General features: G+C 44.9%; 1 protein-coding gene across 10 annotated transcripts in view; it reads right to left on the bottom strand.

Moving 5' to 3' along the window:
- Window positions 1-823: 823 nt before the first annotated feature.
- CELF4 (CUGBP Elav-like family member 4) overlaps window positions 824-18,410 on the bottom strand; it is an 860,601-nt gene continuing 843,014 nt past the window's right edge. For 9 of the 10 annotated variants that reach the window (XM_019496109.2, XM_019496111.2, XM_019496112.2 and 6 more), the window contains exon 13: window positions 824-2,046. The gene's annotated coding sequence lies outside the window, so the exon portion shown is untranslated. The remainder of the gene's footprint in view (window positions 2,047-18,410) is intronic. The other variant, XM_059725306.1, reaches the window with a different exon arrangement.

The following is an 18,410-nucleotide window of genomic DNA, read 5'->3' as shown; positions in this document are numbered from 1 at the left end:
GCCAGAGCGTGGGCGGGAAGGCCAGGCCCTCTGGGGAGTAAAAAATAATACAGAACGAACAAAAACCCCCCAAAAAAAGAAAAAAAAAAGAAGGCATCCAGGATTAGGATAAAACGTCAGTCAGGAAATTAAAAAAAAAGCAAAGAGAAACACCTAAAACCCAAGCGAGATCAAGTCAAGAGTCGGAAACAGCCACCACACTCTTCTTCATTCAACTAAAAACAAGTGAGATGAGGCAAATCAAGTTTTAAGACCGTGAAAATAAATCTGAAGAAATATGATATCCTTTAAAATATATGTTCTTAAATAATTCATTGTTTTTTTTTCTGAGTCAGATTTTTTTTTTTAAAGCAATGTCTTATTTTTTTTTAACTGCTCTAAAGTCATTTACCAAAGATAAATATCGTGCTTTCATTAAATAGTTTTCCTTGTTTTTTTCTCTATCATTACAATTAAAAGTCCTACAAAATATGCAAATTTATTTACAGAAAAACAGAGCCAGCATCTTTTTTTTTAAACATCCCCCTGTTTTTCAAAATTCCTTGTAAACAGTTTCAGAAATTCTTCAAAGAGATTGTTTTTTTTTTGTTTTATTTTTTTATTTGTATTTTTTTATTGATTTTTTTTTTATTTTTTAAGATTAAGGTTCTAGGCTAAACCCTTGCCCTGACGGTTTCTAGAGCAAATATGGAAGCTACTGAAGCATAGGATGATGGGAGTTTGCGGACAGCAGATCATGAAGACATGAAGCGTTTAGCTGTGTTTTGTTGTTCAAGTTCGAACTAACGTCTGATAAAAAGACAGCTGTTTTTTTTTTTTCCCATTTGCATTGTCTACAAGAATCGAGTTTTGTTTCGGTTATTGTTTTTAATAGCTGGAATGCTTGCAGTTAAAAAAGCTGCCAAAATAGCCATTTCTCTCCTCTTTCTCCTCGATAAATAACAGCATCCAACAGCAATTGGCAGAGTAGGAATTTATGCTCAATCTAAACTCTACAAAAATTACAGTTCTACAACATCTTTGTTTTTAGCATTAACGCTAACTTCTATGTATTATTATTATTATTTTTTTTTTGCTTTTTTGTGTTTTTTTTTGTTCTCTAATTTTTTTTTCTATTATATAGGTATTTTAAACTTTTTCTTTTTTTTTTTAAATTCTGTACAACTATTAGGATTTTTAAATGGGGAGAGTTAGAAGCATTTACAAACCCTTTTTGTTTTGTTTTGTTTTTTTAATATCCACCATCTTTCCTTTCTCTTTTCTATGCCTTTTTATGTATTTATTTATGTATTTATTTATTTACTTTTTTTTTTTTTTGCTTTTCACAGATATCCATCTTACCTGCCTTTACCAGTGCGATCCTTACGTATTATACAGAAAACCATATGAAAGTTTCATAGACTCTAATTAATGTATAACCAAAGAACCTCCCAAAGTATCAAAGAACTATTATCTTGCCGTTTTAAAAGCATTTAAGCATTTTTTTTTAATTTTTACATATTTCATATAATTGCTCTCAAAAACTGTTTTAGGAACAGCTCAGAGAAAAGGAAAGAATTTCCATATTTTACATACAGCTACAAGTCTGCGATAAAAAGTTTTGTCCTTTGGTCCCTATATAGCTAAGGAATGACAGATAAAGATGCTCAGTGACCGTTACCATGGGGTCAAACATGGTAGCCGCATCCTTGGTGACAAGCAGGCACTCCTTTTTCAGTATCCAGGTTTGCATTTCCTGTTTGAAGAAAAGCCGCTGTGGTGATATCAGTCTCTCTTCAGAAATCCTGGTTGATCTTGCTCCTTTTTCTGATTTACTTTGTTTGTTTGTGTGTTTGTTTCAAGCGCGCGTCCTTCCAAGTCAGCAGACGTGATACTTTTCTTGAAGAAATGTTACAGTCTAAACAATCAAAGAGAGAATAGGTCTGAAGTCTTCAGCTTGATTGATATTTGCTGATATGTCAAAGGTGTAATCCAACAGTTCCCGCTTTTTTTAATATATATATATATATATTTAATTTTCTAAATGTGGCCCATTCAGCAGCTGCCCTAAAAAAATGAAGAAGATCATTGCAAATTAAATCAAAATGGGGAAATCAAAATAAAATCAAATACAAGGGCCGGGGATGAGGATAAAGAAAACAACATAGACCTAAATATAGAAAAGAAAGATAAGCCTGTTCTTTTTTTATGGCCAGATCCTGTTCCTCTTGAATTGTATATGCATGTTTGGTTGTCAGGTTCAATGGGGACAGGATGGGGCTCTCTCTGGGTTTTCCTTTGTTCAAGTAGCAGGGATGATCTTGCTCCCACTGAAGTCAAGAGAAAGGCTCCCTTGGACTTCCTTGGGAACTGCATCAGTGGGCGCATCTGCACATGCCCTTTACTGCGCAGTCGAACAATTTACTGCACAGTAAAGCATCACCGTCTACATATGCACTGCAATTGGGGCCCAGTAAATTCATTTACTCCGGTGTAGGATAGACCCATCAGATACAGGCACTATCTGACAGAGGAGTAAATTACTGCGCTTAAATGCATGTGTAGACAGTGACGTTGGGATTAGTTTACTCCAGCTCAAATTGCACCAGAGTTTATTCCGTCACATTAACTGCACATGTAGACGCACCTAGTGTGAACAAGATAGTCATGATCATGATAGAGAAAAAAATACAGTTGCTTCTTCTGCTTAATAATCATAAATAATAATGACAATATATCTGTAAATATATATAGATATAAAGATACCTATATAGCGTAAATGTATGTGTGTGTATATGTACAGATATATACATTTTACTACTTTTTTTTTTCCTTTTAAGTGCCACTTTTACAATGCCAGATTACAATCTTGCTTCACGGGATTTTGCAGTGGGTAAGGCATCAAGGAAAAATTGTGCTACGTTTTAACAGGGTGCTGTTGCCAGTGATGTATGGACTTTATGTAGAGAAATAGCTGCCAATGATGTATGTTCCTTTATGGATGTCAGGAAGTAACGCTTTGAACAGGCAATTTTATAGGAGGTAAAAGAAAAAAAAAAATCAGCCTGAATAAACTTTTTGCAAAATAAAATAAAAAAAAAGGTAAAGCTAACATTTCTTAAATAAAAAAAAAAGTTATTTAAAAAAAATGTAATCATGATCTGACTAGGCTTGACATTTAAGTAGGATGCTTAATCATTACGGATTAGCTCTTATCTCTTTCTAGCAAGCAGGTTCTTCTTATACACTCGGTGATTTATTACATCAAGAAACTTAGAAACTGCAAAAGGTCCACTCTGGTGGAAAAGTGTCATGCGGAATATCAATCCATGCTGGCAGGTTTTTCACACTGTTGGTTCAACAAACAGCAAACCGTACACAGCAGTCTAAACAATTACGACACCAAAAATAATAAGAATAAGAGAATAAAAAAAGAAAAGAAAACACTCGTCAAGGACCCTTTTTCAGTTGTAAACAAAAAGATGCATTTTGCTTTTTGATCAGGATTATTTTTGTCCCCCTCAATACAATCCCACTATCTCCCCCAACCAATTAATTTGGCAGAAGTTGCTGCAACACAGACCCTTAGATTTAGAAATTCTTGCAAAGGCACACAAGAGGTTTTTCTCGAGGTTGCTCTTTTGGATTGCTATAGTTTTCCAACTATGCTTACTCTTATTTACAGTTTTTAATTTTGGAGAGTGATTTGAAATAGCCTAAGGGGAAAAAAAGGTGTCAATTGAAAAAGGCCCCCAATTCTCCGGAAAAAAAATAAAATCACAAGATTTTCAAGTGCAAAAAAATCAACCACGCATTTTCTTTTCTCGGTTTTTTTTTTTTCAGTATATATTTTTTTGGTAAATGATTTGTACCGTTATAATAATCCCATTTTTTTCTAAAGAATTAGGAATCCATCTTTTTTTTTTTTCCTTCTACGTGACATCTAAAGAAGCATAAAATGCTGACAAGAAATTAAACGACAAATAAAGAAAAAAAAAACCACTGCAAGCACCAAACGAAACGAAAATGAGCACAGCAAAAAATTGTGGCAGCACAAAGTCAAAGAAGGCACATGTGATCATGACTGGCCAATCATCAACTGATACAACATCCAAGAAAAATGCTTCAATCACGGCACCTCCACGAAACTTGACGGCATGTCATGCAACCAATTCTTAGCTTGTTACATGACGCCATCATGTCACACTTTCAACTTCGAGTTGATTTGAACTTACGGACTGGGGGACTGTATTCTCCACTTTCATGTCATTACGTGAACTTTTTTCCTAGCTCAGCGCGAGACTGTGGTGGATTTGACTGGCTCTTGGTTGGTTTTGTTGGAATTTGATTGAATGACAAAAGAAGAAAAGATTTTTTTTATATATATATATATATTTATATATAGTGTGGAAAAAGGGAAAGGTGGGGAAAAGAAGATATATCAAAAATAATAATAATAATTAATAATAATAATAATAATAAAGGACCAAACACAGCATCAGTCAAAAAGCTCTAATGAAAATATTTGCAATTAAACCATACGGACAAAATAAGAGCAAAAAGAAAGAAAGCAAGGAAAACCCTCCCGACAACCGGAAAAAAAAATCAACAAAAGAAAACAAACAGAAAACAAAAAAAGAACAAAAGGGGGAGGGAGAAAAGTAAAAGAATAATGGAAGAGGCCTAGCCGAAGACACACACGTAATACACACACGGTTATGTGGACACATGATCAACAGAGAACAGTAACAGAACATTATGCAGTGGCTGCTGAGGACAGCGGGCATTGAATGGATGAGAGCAGACACAGATCGTTTTGCAAAATCTGGAAAAGACATTTGCTGCCGACGCGAGCGGCTTTGTTAAAACCGGCCTCTTCCCCACACCGCCCGCGGCCTCCGGGGAGGGTGCAGACCGCTAAGGGGCCGAGTCAAAGCCCTCTCAGAGCCTCCCATGGACGTCTACGCTGCTCTGTTCGCACCTGACAAGCTGGAGTCATGGAGAAGTAACGGATGGAGGTTAATGAGGACAAGCAATTGGTGCTTATTGGCGTATGGCCCTTGACGGGGAGGGTGGGGGGATGTCACATGAAGGTCCGCTCCAAATCGCAGCAATGCCCGAAAGGAACGGGAAGCAGATTTGGGGGGGCTGCGGCAGTACAACGGTGTCTCGAGCAGCATCTCTAAGAAAAATAAAGGGGAACTGACGCCCTTGTCCTTTGGATTTGGCTTATGAAACACAAAAAGCTCCAACCAGATTTCATGGGACTGATCCCCTCGTCTATGAAACATGAAATGCCCCTCGATTTCCCAGAGCTTCCCCATCAGGCATCACTTCCTTTGACTTGCCTTGGGAATTTAGCTTGAGAAAGCACAACTAGCATCGAGTTCTTAAGAGTTACTGCCCACGGTGAAGCCTGGAGTTGGCCCCTTGGCCCGTCCCTGCTTGTACTGGTCCTCCTGTCTCAAAGACAGGTGGATTGCTCACCAGCACCGACCTACTCCTGAAAAGTCACTGCACGTAACCAAGATGTCCCTTTGCAGGCATGTATCACGAGGCTCCGGCCCTGGAAGGCCGCAGACCACCATGCCTTCTATTAGCTCTGGTTCAACGCCAGGAGTTGACGCTACAGGATGGTGGTGGACCTCCCTTGCAACAGTGCCAACCAGCTTCTGATGTCCATCCCAGCATGGGTAAGTCTGGACCAACTCTGCTGGGTTTTCTGCATTGAGAGGGGTGTAGCAGAGGTCATGACCTGGCCCTGTTGTGTCTCAAACACAGTCAGGATGAAAACCTTTTGACCTGGAGAATCTGAAGGCAGACTCGAACCTTTCCAAGGTGCATCTGCTTCCAATCCCTTTCTCATGCATTCATCCAGAAAGGGAGTGTCAAGATACAATCGTTTTGCCATCCATGCTAGCACTGGTAGGAAGGCTGCTGGCTCATGGGTACCACAGTGACCCTTATAATGTCAGCACTACCCATATTGGACTCTTAAGGGTCCCTTGTGCAGAAGGCTAAAGGGCAGAAGGAGCTTGCTTCCTCTACAGGGCTTGCTACAGATATCAGTAGCATGGGTAAGAGAGAGCGAGCTGATACAGCAGGGCTCCAGGCATGCAGGTGGGTGAATGTGGACAGGCAGGAGAACTGGACCAAATCTTAGTCTTCCTTCTCCCACCCCATATGCCAACCCATCCAGCCAGATAGAAATGCAAGCTCTTAGCACGATGTGACGTAAGACTGCTTAGGTGGGTTACAGTGTCTTGCTATTGATCTAGACCTAGACATTTGAGACTCCTGGGATTGTACCAAAGGTTATCCCCAGTTGACTCAGCTGTAAAAGGGTAGATGGGGAGTCAGAGGTGGCTGGAGATGCTGCGGGTCACATCTTTCTCTTGTGTGCTACTGGGGTGAGATGTTTGTTTGGCTTGCTCATGCCCGCTCGATGCGCTACGGACAGGCCTTTGACCCGAGTGGTTTGAGAAAGGCCTTTCCCCTCATTCAAGGAACAGGAAACACATGCACACCACCTCCCGGCAATTCTTGACATCAGATCTGGAAACAGGCACACACTTTGGGTCTCTCTAAGGTAAGGGCCATCCAATTTGGGAGTCAGGATATCAAGGAGATGACCTCCCATGGAAATGGGACCTCTGGCACTTTGGGAGAGGGAACAGTACTCCCACCGGACAGGCTAACATCTGATCCACACAGCTGCTGCACCACTAAGTACTTAGGGCAGGTACAGACATTATACTTTTGTTGGTATAAGCGATTGGAAACTGGTCCTTACCTGTAAAAGAACAGAAGTTCGGCACACAGAACTGGTTTAAAAGATGGCAGAACCCAGTCTAAGATTTGCGCCCCCACTGAAGGGCGAATGTGCACTCTGTTCACTACCGATCTAAACTACGCCGCTTACAGAAAACTGCGTAACTTAGATCTATTCCCCCTCGGGCTTTTTTGAATGTCTGTACCTAGCCCGACTATATTTACACTGTGGGAAAGCCACCTGAGACTGGACAGGGACCTAGTCAAGAGCTGGATCCAGCGAGGGAGCTGTGCTCTCTGAGCCATAGTTGCCCTCTGCCTCGTGGAGCTATTTACACCGGTGTTCATGGGGGGGTGTGTGTCTGTAAGATGATCAGGAGATCAGTGGTTTACTAGCGCTGGTATAATTGGCACCCCCATCCCACCCACTCCCTAATGGCCAGTGGGAAATCCCAGCCCTATGCCAACCCCTGCCCCACTGACTCCAAGCAGCAGCTTGTCATCATCAGTGACCACAGACTGTGGAAGCAAGGACGGCAGAGACTGCTGATTTGTCCAGGCTGTTTCACAGCCTCGCTCCCACAAGTGTGGACACAGGAAAGGCTGGGTTATGCACTCCTTGCAGGGTTCAGCCCTTGGCGTCCTCTCCCTTTCCTCTAAGCCACACAGAGCAGTATTGTGAGGGTCAGCTTCCTACCCCATCACCCTGCCCACGATGTGACAATCCCTTCAGAGGTTCCCCAAACTCTCTGACTCTGCTTCAAGCACTAATGCACACATAAATGCATACATGTGTATATACTGTAGGCACACGCACTAATGAATACATATATGCATGCATGTATGCGTGCATACACATACATGTGTATACACATATAAATGCAATGTGTTCCAGCTACAAATTGCCCACATGCATGTACACACCTATATAAATTAAAGCTGATGATACAATTAGCTTATACTGTTAATTTTTTTCTCTCAAATAAGCAAATATTCTCTCTGTCTGTCTGTCTATATATCTATCTATCTATATATCTCTACATAGTATGTATACTCTCTCTCTCTCTCTCTCTCTCATTCCTGTGAGTCCCCACCTTTGGGACTCTGCAGGGCTGCAGGATTTTATATGAATGAATAGTATTGCAGGGCTGCAGTCCATGCATTATATACCCACGTGGTTCTGCATGAACAAGGGACAGAAATTGTGCACTTAACTGTACAATAAGTGTGTGTGTGTGTGTGTATATCAGAATCATAGAAACGTAGAAAACTAGGGTTAGAAGGGACCTCAGGAGATTATCTATCTATCTATCTATCTATCTATCTATCTATCTATCTATCTATCTATCTATCTATCCACACACGCATACTGAATCTAAATATGTATTATAAATACCTCATATACACTATGCATATATACAGAAATTGCACACACATACGTATGTTATGTATGTATGTTTACACACACATTAAAATTTACATATAGTCATATTACATTAAACACATATTTCAATATATGTATACACACATATATGTGTGTGTGTGTGTACTTACAGTACATTTACATTGTGTATATTAGGTGTGTGTGTGTATACACACACTCGTTGGAATATATCTATATATATTCCATTGGAGTATATCTATCTATATCTAGATCTAGCTAGATATATTCCAATGTGTAGAAGTAAAAGTTTTCCATGATGTTTGTTAAACACCCAATGGCCAATGTTTGTGGGTCTGTATGAGAGAGTGAGAGAGACAGTGTGACTGCGTAGGCATTCCCAGGAACGTGACCATTACCTTTGTGGTGGTTTTCCCCCAAAGCGTGCGTATGCATTTGGAAATGCAGGCCCAAGGGCTGTACACCACCTCCTCACTGCCAACTCTTCAAGTCTAGTGCTGTTGAGGCCAGGCAACATTTCTCTTTCTGTTTCTCTTGCTTTGTTTTGCCATCCTGCATCCCATTCTTGCTAAATCTGACACTGTCTCCACCCTAATACCCCTATATTTCCTTTGCTGGCACGTGCCAGCTGCACCCAACAACGCTTGCACTATCTAGAAGCTGAGCTTAGGAAGCAGAAGCCTTTCCTGCCTGACACAAGCACTAGGAAAACAGCTGCTGGTGTTGCCCCATGGGGATCCACACTGCAGAGCATGCACATCGGGAAGCAAGGAGTCCAAGGTGTTGGAAGAGCTGCATACCAGTGTTGGGTACTGGAGCTGAACAGACGAGCTATTTGCATCTGCCAAGAAGTGTCGCTACCACGTTCCCTTCGTTCACACGTAAGGCAATGGGTTTATTGTAGGGAAATGAAGCAAAGCATAGTTGTCACAAATTTAAGTAAAAAAAAAAGCAGGAAACTACATATATCTTTGCATACATGTATGCGCATGCGCACATACTGTATCTATGTGTCCACTTGTACTGCAGATACACAGACACATAAATGGAGACAAGTAAACACGTACAGATAGACACAGACCGAAGGCAGTCTCAGGAGGGACACAGAAGCCTAGCACTCTTGAGTCCTCTCCTTTCCCTCTATTTAAGACAGTTCACCTCTTTCCCTTAGTTTTCTCATCTATAAAATGAGGAGAAAAATAATGCTTTTTTCTCTCTCTCTCCAAAAAAAAAAAAAAATGAAACTGTAGCTACCAAAATGATGCTTTAAAACTTAGCATTTATGTTGATTTAGAAAATTGTCATTATTTTTTCCCCATGGGTATCTTCTGACTTCTCAATGAGACACCTCCACCAAAAATTGGGTTACAAAAATCAGTTTTTTGCTGCTTTTGTACAACTAAGAAAAGGTTGATTTTTTTTTTTCTAATATAACAAGGTGCAGGAGTGGGGAATTGAAAAGCAAAAAAATGAACAAAGGTATTTCAGGATTGTGAGTGAATTCTTTGGTTCTTAATTTCTAAATTGGGATTGTTCGGTGAAAGCTTTCAGATTGTTGTTTTGTTTTTTTTTGTCCAGAAAGCGTTGATGAAAAAAAATGTCCAGCAGCTCTTGTTAGGTGACCTCTGCTTTATCTATTTATCCAGTGCCTTTAGCCTCGGGCACTGAACTTAAAGGGCTTTCGGAGAGACGCAGCTCCCTGGGTGAGCCACGCCTGCGTGGTGGGAATGTCATGGGTTTTGCTAATTGAAGGGATTGAACAATTTGGCATGAGAAGGGGCCACGATGAGGGTTGGTAGGGGAGAGAGACAGGGACCTCTGATGGGGTTGGGTAGAGGGGGTGAACATCTGGGGCCTCTGGCATTGGGTACAGCAGGGATTTAGGCACTTCTCAGGAGAAGCTAGCATGGGAGAAAGTCCAGGCCTCCTGGGGCCAGGTCAGTACGGGGTCTTGTGTGATGCAAGTTTGAGGAGCGTGCTTGGAAGAAAGGGTGTTATACGAGGTGAGCCTCAGCTGAGAAGAAGCAGAGAAGCTGCCTGACCTGGGCATCAGAGCATCTTGGAGGAGAAACCTTTCCTACCTGCACTCACCCACCTGTGAGAGACCTTAACTGGGTGGCGTACAGGCCCAAAAGGGAAATGGGGAACATGTTTCACTCCGAATGTATAGCCAAGTGTTACTACTGCGCTCTTGGAGTCTCTTGTGAACACCACGGCTTGGTGGCAGCTAGGGCTGGACCGGCAAACGTACCGGCAAAGACTGCACCATCTCACTGAACGGGACCACGGTGACTGCAATGCATTGATTATGACCATCGGCTCTCCGGGCAAGAGTCTAGCAGCTATTTAACACTCAGCAGCTGCTGCAGACATTCAAGACAAGGTCACGTTGACTGGGAGGGTGGAGTCATCTGCTCCTGTTTTTGCAAAGTACCCAAGTATCAGTTGGCAGGGCCGGGACGTGGCTCAGAGCACGCGGGGTCCTGGCTTTTGCTGCTGCCGAACACAAGGTGGGCGACGAAATTACGTTGGCCAGGTGCTACCTTTCAGCCTTTCCTAAAGGCGCTTTATGACAGTGGGGCGTTCGATGGCAGCTGCCACGGTTTTGCTACCTCCTGAGCACCACAACAATGGTTCGTTTAAATAATAATAATAATAATAATAAAGTCTGCGCTTGAAAAACAATCCTAATTGGGAAGCTGTACGTGAGCCATGGAGCTTCCCTTCAATTTGTCCTTCTTACTTCCCTGGACTAACACAGGTTCGTTGAAATGCTGGTGACCCTGATGCTTTTCATATGCCAGGCTTGTTGCTAAGGCAGAGGGAGAGGCGTCCCCCTCCCCTCTCTGCAGCTGCTTTCATATCAGGATCTCAAGGGACTTGATAAAAACCTACGCCTCAACCCCAGGTAGGGATGGATTATAGCAGACATTTCCAACATTGGTGCATGCCAGGACCTTGGCCTGGCTCCATTCCGGTCATACAGGGCCTTGCACTGAAGGTGATGGCCAGAAGCAGCTTGCCAGATGCATCAGTGGAGCGAATTAGCTCAGCCAGGGGGGCTCTCTACCCCCAGGAGTGCAGTAGCGAGCTCTGCCAGACCTGCTGCAGAGACGGGCTGGCGGGAGGAATGAACCACGGACGTGGCCTGGACACGGCCAGTGGTTCTGTGCGTGGTTCTGTATCCACGTGTCCTCCAGCCTCGCAGAAGAGAAGCAGCAGGTTTGTTGGCTGCTCCTGCCCTTAGCTTGGACTCTGCTTGCAGACCAAGGTTTTGCACCACCTGTGTGATGGGCCTAAACATGCATAGGGTTGGCTGGGACCCTTTTCCTGTTGTGGGTCCCAGCCTTGCCATGCAGTTTGGGCTCCTGCTTTCCAAGCTACCAGTTTCTCGGGCTGTCTTTAGGCTGAGGACCAGCTCAGCTCAGCTTAACAGGACAGGCTGAAGGAAGCAACATGAAAGTGGGAATGATGGAGAAGAGAAGGGATCGGGGAGGGACAGCTGGGGAAGGAGAGAGGGGCCTTGCGGGGTCTGGGGAAGAAAGAAGTGGGTAGGCTGGTTGGGTGCAGGGCAAAGGGACTCTATTGAGTCAATAGGAGCAGATAGGGTCCTAGTCCTCTTCCTGTTTGATATCCATGATAAAAACTCCCACTGACTTCAACAGGGGCAAGAACTGCTTTGGCACTGAGGTCAAGAAGCAGGACAGGGCCCCTTATTTGCCCAGCTTGCTTTGGGGTAGCCCAGTGCTCCTCACTTTTGCAACCCCCCTTGGGAAGAAGGGCAAAGACAGGGACCTTTTCAAGATGGTCCGGTGCCAGCGCTCGTCTCGGAGCCCGCACACAGCCATGCACGGCACTCGCAGCATCTCCTGTCTCCGACAGCTAATGGGCTCATTCCCGGGGAGAGAAACCTCCCAGTTTCTGCTTGCCCCCAGGCCCGATCTCCCAGGGGCTCAGTAAGCCGCGCTGTACCTCCCGGCCCATGCCCCCCTCCAGACCACAAGGCAGTCAGCACCACACGCTCCCAGCTTGCAATACTCAATTACGGCTTCTGATATTTTATTTTTTTGCCCGCAGCTTCAAATTACCTTCAAGGTGCACAGTGCAATTAACTAAAAATATTTCCTCCTTCGTCTTAATTGCACTAAAACTCTAATGCACCTCCAGCTAGGAGCGGTAAGGTGAAAATTGGTGCCCCAAATATTTCAAATTGATTAAAGCCTGAGATGGCTCAATAAGCTTTCATAGGCCGATTAATTATTAAACTTTATTAATTTTTTGTTAAAAAAAAAAAAAAATCCCGAAGCCTTGCTCTCTATGACATTTCTGAAACAAGGTACTTTTACCAAGGAGGCTGTGACTCTGAGATGGACTTTAGGAAAACATAGCCTGAATCCTTCAGGGCCTTGTAGCAAGTTTTGTCCGAGGATCTCAAAGCACATCACTTGGAGAGCCTCCATCTTCTCTGAGAGCACTTTGAGATCACAACTGTAATGAATTAGTGCTCAATCTGAAAAACATTTCCAAGTGTGAGCAACGTCACTGCTCTGTCTAAGGGACTGGTATGGCCGCCATCTAAAGCCGGAGAAAGGGTTTTTTTTCAGTCCAAATCATTTTGGCAGCTAATAGAACAAGGTTTGAGTAGACTGAAATGTTTTCCTTTTTTTTCCCCTGAATTCATACAATTCTTTTGGCTGAAATAAAAAGGGATTGGACACATTTTTGGAGAAAAGGGGCATCAGTAGCTATTGAGCAGGGGAGTTAGGAGTACGGCCTCTGAATCAGAACTTTCTAGATGGTAAAGTGAGAGGAAGACTGGGAAAAAAAACCTTGGCCAGACCCAGTTCACTCTCCCCTTCAGCCTCTGCTCTTTGCCGCTGTGTGACACAGGAGACTGGACAAGATGGCCTATGGTTTGACTCAGTACATGGCAGATCTTACATTCTTATAATTTTTTTTTCACTTTGAAAAACATGTTTTGGGTGTAAATATACTTTGTGTCCACCCCCCGGACACAAATAAAACGTTTCATTTTGAGTTAAACGAAAGATCTGGTTAAGGCGTCTTCGGAGCTGGGTTTAAGTGACTTGACCAAGTGACACAAGAAGCCTGTGGCACACCAGTGAACTGACATGAGTTTCCCAAGTTCCAGCCTCGCATTGTGAATCTACACTTCCTTTCATATTACTGATGTGAGTGGTTTCATTGCCTCGGCCTGTAAATTTGTGGGATCAGGGCCATAGCAGGATCTCTATTGAGGTAGGAAAGTATTGTCTGCAACTGAGAGCTTGGGAAATAATTGCAAGAGCGAGAACACAGCTTGCCTCAAAGGACCTGTGTGAACCCAAGAATAGCACGTGGAGCCCTATCCTTCCTCAGCTGGACTTTAATCCCACTGAAATGGCTGAAAGTGGGGGGCATTCAGCACTGCTTTGAAGTGAGTTGGTTCTTGATGTGCGCATCTACATGGGATGCTTTAAGGCACATTAGCTTAAATTTAAGGTGCATTAGGGCACATGTCTAAATTTAATGCAGGTATCAAATTTAGGTGTAATACTTAAAGCACATTAATGCACGTGTAGATGCGTTAAGGTGTATTAATGTGTGTGTGTACAGACTGACTTGGGACTAACTTTAGTCCACACAGCCCACACACAGTGTTCTTGTGCTTTAATGCCTGCACGTGTAGACGCCTGCCTAAACCTGCTCAATGCACATTAAGCTAATGCGCATTAAATTTAGGCATGCTTAAATGCACGTGTAGACATGCCTGATGAGTTTCTCCTGCAGTTTTACTCCAGGTTGGGAAGGGGGCGGGGTTCTTAAAAAATATCTTCATGCCAATGCTGATCTTTATCTTCACAACATGTCTTGCACTGGCTGGAGCAAGGCCTAGCGTACCTCAGAAGGACTGCCTCTAGGGTCTGGATGGGAGCTAAGGATCTGGACACTCAGTCAGTTTTTGGGCTCTTCAATGGCTCTGCCAACTCGGGAGCGAATTGGGGCTCACCTTGGAGGTGCCTGTTTTTGAGGTGCTGAGAGCCAGAACCTCATTTTACAAGGACCTGCCCCAAGGAGCTGCCAGGAGGGAAGGCCTCTGGTCCAGCAAGAGAGCTGGACCAGTTGTCTGGAGTTAAAAGGCTAATTCCAACCCAACCTCTGAGCCATCCTCCAGCACCCATATTTGTGTATTTTCCTCATGGGGGGCAGTTGCATGAGTTTCCCATGAACTGTGGAGGTGTAATGAAGTTGTCAGAACACATCCTGGTCTTGCAGGCAATGGGGGTCCCATTGCACACGTACAGGGGAACTAAGCACTGATCCCACTGTATTTCATCTGAAGTCGGGCTAGGCAGCCACTGGGACCACTGATATCCCCTGACTGAGCCACTGGTGCCAGGCTTCCTTTCTGCAGTCAAACTGTCTTTGGCTTCCCTAGACAGTAAGAGTGATTAGCCTCCAACTAGATTAGACCTGAGCTGTGGCAGGTGATGTTACCCACCAGGGTCAGGCTGCAACCAGATGCCTCGTTTGACCTGGGATTGCTGGTCCCATGGTTTGACCCCGATCCAAACAGGAGCGGCACAGCCATTTACACATGTCGCTCTTCCACGCTGCTCCTTCACCAATAGGCAGCAAGTGAGAGCACACAGCCCTACAGGCTTGTCCCTGCGGGGAATGGCAGGAACGTACAGAGGTTCAATAGGATGCCCCGGAAAAAAAATTGTTAGTGCATTTTATCCAGCATACAGCATACATGGACTGTCCTGGGCTTGGACTCCAGTTATTTATACATACCGCTTGAGTGACAATTAAGTCAAATTAGCTGCTATGGTCCTGGGACAAACTGTTCATTCAGATGCTTCGTAGGTGCTTAGTGTGGGAAATTGGGCTTGTCTGGCCATAGGAACCCAGCATAAAAGGCTTTGCCCCAGGAGAAATACAACTGTATTTAGACTCGAAGCAGGACACTGGATCTGTATGTCTGTATGATCTGGGGACCAAAGACTTCCTTGCGGGACAAACGCGATGCCTGTTCATAGCCTCACAGAACAAACCGCTTTCCTGATGGCGTTCAAAGCTCATTAGTTCATTAGCTCTGAGCTACCGAAAGGCAGGTATCAGCTCCTCCTTCCCTCAGGGGACTACAGGAGACAGATTAAAGAGGAGGGGAGGGAAAAAAAAAATCATTTCACAGCCAGCCTGCCCTGAACAAGAGAAGGGTCCTGACACCAACCAACTAATCAACGCTGAGAGCTGAAGAGGTCAAGGTTTCCCTTCTCCTCCATTATTCTTTTCATTTTTTCCGACTGTTTGGGACTAGAGCGCTGGGCTGGCAAGTCTATAAATATCGAAGCCTTCCCTACATCGCTCTGGACTGCACCGAAGACCATCTGAATCCCTGCTGGGCAAAGTAAAAAACAGTGGGCTCAGCCATATCTGAGCACAGCTCGTAAATCCCTGGGAGCAGGGCTTGCAACCCCCGCTCTGCCTCCCGAGGAACAGGAACTGCTCGCTGCTAAAAGCTGGCCCTTCGGTTTCACTGTTTCAAATAACATTTTATGGCCGGGAACATTAAGTAACTCGCTGAGCTGGAAGTAGCTGTGAGATGTGTTTGGATGGGAAGGCACTGCATGGCCTGCTCCTCTGCTCCCAGCGCTTCAGCAGGGGTTGGGGGCTCTGCAGTAGCCCCATCTCTCCGACAGCTTCAGCCTGTGCCATGCAGACTTGGGTCACAACCTGCCTGGCTTTACACAGGCCAGAAAGAAGGGTCAAGAAACTGCCCCGGGACCCGCCATATCCCACCCCGGAGATCAGGCTCAAGGAAGTGTGCGGTGGGTCTCTAAACAGAATCGGGTTGGGTTGTGGATGGAGGTGCTGGAGCAATGAAGGGTAGGGGCTGGGTCAATCAGCTGGTAAAAACATTGGAGCACATTGGGAGCTGCCTGTGCCTGGGGGGCCAGCAGCAATGGCCCGGTGAACTGCTCCCCCGTGTACTTTGCACTTGTACACGGTGCGTTTAAAATGCAACCCGAGCAGACCGGGAGCCCTCTGCCTGATCCAGCACCTTTCCTGCACTGATGCCAATGGCTGACGGTGAATGAGGGTCTCTTTGCCCACGAAAACCACAGAGGACTGCAGTCTCCATCACCATGCGCCGACCCTGCTGTTTGCACAGTAGCACAAGCCACTCTGCTCAGCAGCTTTGTGGTGGAAAGGTGACGCCTTTCGTTTCATCCGGCTCGCCGGTTCTTGGGCTCTCCGTCAGGCTTTACAGCTGTTTAACTCAGCGCGGAGGCCTCTGACAGCCCTTTCATTGGAAAATAAGGGGAAAGAAAAATGCCCCGTTCGCTGACGGGGTCTGAGGAACCAGAGTCAGAGCTGTGGCATGAGCTTCTCTGATGGATTCCTCCCCAGCAGAATGAAATTAAGATTTCAGCAAACAAGCCCCAATTCTGCGGTCCCCGGTAGAACAAATGACATCTGATAATTGCCAACTCCTTTTGCTTATTCTTTGCTCTGCTCACCCCATCCGTCTCTCCAGATTATATTTTCAGCCGAGTTTAATGAACGTCATTTATTAAACTAACACCGGGGTTCTGCTCCGGCCTCAGACAGATGTGCTTGCTAATATGAATCATTTTGTTCAATTGGATTATTCTGATGGAGCATGGATCCCCGCCACTCTGCGGAGCACAAACAAATGGATACGGCTTGCCTCTGGTCATGACCATAATCAGTTTGTGTTCATTAGGAGTCAGCGCCGGCGTCCGCCTCTGGGATGGCAGGGGGGTGTCATTAACTCGCTCTTCACTCCACGTCCCTCCCTGCTATCCCAGGTAAAAATTATAGTACCAGAGGCACAGAACTCATTCTGCTTCTGACTGTTTAGATGGAGGGCAAAATCCCCAGCTTGGCCAGGGGACACACATCACTGCTGTCTTTCCCATGCTTACCCGACACACAAGCGACGAGATTCATCTTCTCCTGTGTCACTGCAAATAGCACTTCCCCCAATGCACAACAAAGCAATCAAAATGCATATCTCCCCTTCTCTTTCTCTGCACGCTCACTGCAGAGGGGATCGGCTATGCTTGCTGGGGGCTGGCCTTTTTCCAAGCCCCCCCTTCCCTTGTCCAATGAATTGGGGCAAAGGGATAACGTTTGCAGCAGTCACCTGTTCTTAGTGACCTGTTTGCAAAGGCTCACGGTGTGATTTGAGCAAAAGGCAACAGGGACGCGATCCGTCTGAAATCTCCCAGAAGGAGGTTCTCCTGGCCTGTGGTTTAGGATTGTACCAGTGACACTGGGCCGGCTCGTTACAGTTCCTCGCTCTAGAGCTAGGGATGAGATTCGGGATGCGTCGATCGATCAGCTCATCAATCTGTCTGTCTGCCTGTCTGTCTCGGATACAAATCCCACCTCCGAAGAATACAAACAAGTCAGTAGGGTTACATTAGCCACTCTCAGATCAACAACAGGATATTAAGCACATAAATGCTGAGAGAGATCAAAGATGCAACCAAATCTAATAATGCAGAAACAAGAGATGACTTTCGCTCCCTGCATATAAATCAGTCCTTTGCCACAAAGGGGGAAAAAAAAAAAGTTTAGCTATGCACCAGGCCAGCTTCTCAGCTGGTATAAATCAGCACGGCTCCACGCAAGCCCTATTTATACCAGCTCGGGATCTAGCCCAGCATTTTTGGACCATTGCAAGAACTGATTTTGGGTGCAGCTGTCTCAAGCACATGGGAGGAGAGGCTCATCTCAATTTAGCCTTAAGCAGACAGTGGAGGTTGGTCAAGAAGGACCCAAAGTTGAACCACTAAGTAAGAGCAACTAGCTGGGCAGTACTGAGGGAGGAAAGGGTTCACACACCAACGTGGTGCCACCAGACTTTCCAAACCACAAGGCTATGCAGCCACTAAGCCGTTAAGCCAAACAAAACTCAATTCACTTCCCTTGCCGTGGCATTCAGGTTGCAAGGGAACATGATCAGACGGGGTCTCTCAAGCCATCGAGCCTGGTCCCCTGTACTGGGGGGACAGGCAAGTGTCCCAGGACACAGGTTATCCCACAATAGCCTGCTTCTGGATTCAGTGCACCTGCCTCCAAAGCATCTTGTCCTGGCCTCTAATGAGCTATCGGTGTGGTCTGGTTCAACAGTCCCTACATTAAAGACCCCCCTAATTAGATAGCAACATGTGATTGAACACATTGTAAAAAGCAAGGCCTCTGATTGAAATGTTACTGG

Source organism: Alligator mississippiensis, chromosome 3, assembly GCF_030867095.1.
Source record: "Alligator mississippiensis isolate rAllMis1 chromosome 3, rAllMis1, whole genome shotgun sequence".
Classification (NCBI taxonomy): Eukaryota; Metazoa; Chordata; order Crocodylia; family Alligatoridae; genus Alligator; species Alligator mississippiensis.
Note: the sequence above shows the minus strand (reverse complement) of the source record. Positions and strands in the feature narration are given on the sequence as shown.